The sequence below is a fragment of the Octodon degus genome, unplaced genomic scaffold (genome assembly GCF_000260255.1).
Source record: "Octodon degus isolate 3935 unplaced genomic scaffold, OctDeg1.0 scaffold00334, whole genome shotgun sequence".
Classification (NCBI taxonomy): Eukaryota; Metazoa; Chordata; class Mammalia; order Rodentia; family Octodontidae; genus Octodon; species Octodon degus.
This window is the reverse complement of record NW_004524910.1, coordinates 1,262,767-1,266,734: the sequence shown is the minus strand read 5'-3', so window position 1 is coordinate 1,266,734 and position 3,968 is coordinate 1,262,767.

The following is a 3,968-nucleotide window of genomic DNA, read 5'->3' as shown; positions in this document are numbered from 1 at the left end:
CTCTCTCTGGAAGACTGCAGTTACTTCTTCACAGGGTTTTTTACTTCTCAACTAACAGATTAAACTACAGCTGTTTACCCCCACCAGATAATTCAGTGGTAGTACATTTTATATTCTTCCTGTAAACCATTCTTCTCCACGTGCTTTTTAAAAAGGGTCTAGTAGGCTATGCTTCACAATAAATCTATATCTTCTCCTACCAGAATTTTCAGATCTACATTGACCAAATTACCTGAGAAAGGCTTCATTCCTTTCTCAAACTGGGTGAAGGGTCTCTCTATTGTGGTGTGCAGTACTCTTTCTTTTCCCTTTTAATAGTTTTGCCATGTTGTACTGCCACCATTCATTGTTATCGTCTGTCATTGAACTATAATCTCTTTGTGGAGGGAAAAGCCCATGTAGTAAGCCTCTATGCAGTTTTAAGATTTAGTACAATTTTCAGCATATTGTAGGCATGTGGAAAAGTTCAACTGATAAACAGATCTATTTTTCTTGAGAACATATCCTTAAGAGAGTAGTTCTTTAGTTCAATGTGTTAAAATACACAAAGATCTTTCATAGGACTGCTTGTTTAATTCCCACTCAATCCCTCTGAATCAAACACTGTTATCCCTCACATTACAAATATAAAAACTAAAAATTAAAGTGTTTCAATGCTAAATAATGACAAGGAATAAACATAACATTTTTTTAACTTCTGAATGTAGTACAGACAGGACACAGGATGAAAAGTTTATTTTGAACTGCTTCTGCTTAATGACTCATAAATATTTTAAACACAAATTTACTATTTCCTGAACTCAGTGAAGCAAAGACAGAAAACATGCTGCCTCTCTGGGCTGGCACAAGCCTGACCATGAAGTAGCCTGCCAAGAACTGTTTTCAGCTTATTATAGTCAAGGGGAAAAAAACCATTTACACTACATTGCAGTAAATGTATTTCATATTTTCCAGCAAGAGAATTTTCTAAAAGCTAATAAATGTTTCCAAATCTGTGCTGATTTCCAGAATCTCTTTCATGACAGAAGATAGGATTTGTGATGTGTTCAAAATAGTGGACAATCTGTTTATTAGATAAAACTAAGTGAAGAAAAAATCTGAGTTGCATTCTAGGAATGTTTTACCTCATACTGACTGCTAGTGGAAAGCCCAAAATAATTACTTGAAAAACAATTGGATCTCTAAAATATATTTATTTCTATTTTACCAAAGAAATATGGAATTAGAGTTGTGATACCCATAGCCAGAAAAGATTACTCCCTTAGATTAAGGTACTACAGAGTTCATTTGAAACTTACCTTTGGGGAGAAAATAAGTTGCGGATTTACTTTGCCCCAAACTGATCACTCCCAGCTTGTTCATGCTTGGAAAATCAGCTTGCTCATGCTCAGAGGCATTTTCAAACTCAAATTCTTCCATTGGAAATTTAGAAACACTAAAAAGAAAGGGAAAAAAGATGTTGAGAGACCAGTGGTAGACCAATTTAAATTTATTCATTGATCAAAATTCATTAAGTTTATTCATTAATTGAAACTTAAGGAATTCAACCATGCCTACACAATGTTGCTAAAAAGAGTGTTTGAGAAGTCTTTTGCAAGATATGGAAATCCAGCCAAAGAAACAGAATCTGGATGGAGCACTGTTACAAATTCTATTACACCTGCGTCAATTAGTTCCCGTCCACAGAAAATCTTTGTCTAGCAGAGTGGTTGGTCTGTGATTTTCATTTACAAGTCACTCACTCCATTGGAGAGGTTACCACTTTCTACAAGAGGACTGAATACCAATGTTGCTCTTGTTCACAAAAGTAGATTTTCCCTGTTTGCAAGCAACTCATTAAAAAATGTTAATTTTTTCTTTTGCTTATTTATCAGAGACAGTAACTAGATAGCTATTATTGCTGTGTGTTAGAGAAGTAGAGGTGAGGAACAATAATTAGGTAACACACAAAGGGAGTCACTCTGGGGCGTTTGTGAATCTGCATTCTCCTTTTATCTTAATTTGCAAAAGGCCAATATTAAATCTTCACTACTACATCTGGCAGATGTCAAGACACAGGAAAAAGGCTATGATTATCTGCAAGTCTTCTTGGCTGAGTTCTTGGCATGTGGTCAGGGTGCAAAAATTGCATGTGGGTTGGCCAGTGCTGTCTACCACACAGCAACATGAAATGTTTCTTTCAGTGTTTTATAAATTACCTGCTAAAAATAGCAAAAATCAAGCCAGAAGCCCCTAATTTTCTTGCAGCATATTTTCCCTTTGTACAAAATAAATATGTGAAATCAAAAGATAGAGAAGTTATATAAATGCAAAAGAAATTTTTTTAAAATCTGAAATATAGTTATGCTATATATTTAAAAGAACACTTGTGGAAAGAAGGAAAGTCAAACACTGAATGGAGGCTCTAACTACACATACAGTAATCCTGAAGCCCCAAACTTGGGGTCTTAGCTTGGGAGAGGTATCATTCCTAAGAGATGCATAATCAATCAGTAGGTCTAAGCCATAATCAAAGTCTCAATCTTCCTTTGAGAACAGTGCTCTTGAAGCACTTGAACTTGCTCAGTCACTTTGAAGAGTAATTTACACAGAAATATGGTTTTCCTGCCTCCCAAATCCACTATCTCTTATCTAAATTTTATATGTTGTTTATGTCAAAACTGGAGAAATACATAACATGCGCTTGGAATGCCCCAACATTGAAGAACTATGACCGTTAATGGGTTCCACTAAACACCAGGTGATTCTAAGATTACAGATGGATCTCCACAAAATGTCTGTCAGATTCTTCTTAGGTTTTTGGCAAGAAATTTCATAGTAGAGCTGTGTACTTCTTATTGTATCCCACCACAAGGCACATGATGCCTGGTTTTGCTTTCTGTGCCTTAAAAATGAATAAGTTCAAATATTACCAGCTCAATTGATCAAGTATTAAGTCCTTCATACTGTTCCACATATGATTTTTTAAAGATAATAAAAACTAGTAAAAAATTATTATAAATGTAGGATTTCAATAAACAAAAATTCAATTGTTGTTATATTGGATATTGTTATTTTCAAATTAGTTGTTCAGATTACCATGTATAAACATGCAAAATTGGTCAAAAAATTAAAAAGAAGGGGAAAAAAGTATTAACTATTCCTTTCAATAAACTGGTAGAAACTATCAGCACAATTATCCAAACTGTCCTGTCTCATGCATGATTTTAAACAGCCCTTGATCATCAGTCATTGTTTAGACTCAGCGTCCTAGAAAGACAAGATTTCTTAGAGAGTAATGTCTTCTTAAGTGCCAAGCAGGAAGATGACAAGAAAACATTGCTCCCAAAATTATATGATGTCATTTCTTAAAATGTATTTGGTTGTTGCAGAGTCTTATTGCACAGCTCAGACTCATCGTGATCCTCTTGTTTTAGGCCTCCCCAGCTCTGGGATTACAGGCATACACCACCATACCTAGTCTCGGTGGCCAGCTTAGTGCACTTTGGGGCAGGGCTGATGCAGCATGCGGTGTTGGGGACCAAATCATAGTCCCTGAGCTTTCCTAACTCAGGTTGCCTTAGCAGGCACTTAAGTCCACTGAGCTATTTTGCTGGCCCGTATAATGACATTTTAAAAACAGAGACTGTAGAGACTGTCCTATATTTTCATAAGTAGCAACAATTATCTACAAAAGAGCAAAATATGGACACCAGACTTTTGCTAGCAACACCAGAGGCAAAGGAATAGTGGAGTTACTTTTCCAAGTTGTAAGGTGTGAAGTAATATTACATATGGAATTCTCTACCCAACATGCAGATGGTCAAGCAAAAGGAAAAACAATGATATTGGGAAAGCATAAGAGGATTTAGTAATGTCACTAATCACAGGCCATTCCAGGGGCTGGGGAGATAGCTCAGTTGAATAAGCGCTTCCCTGGCAACTGCAAAGGCCTGAGTTCACCCCTGGCTCTGAAAAAAAAAAAAAAA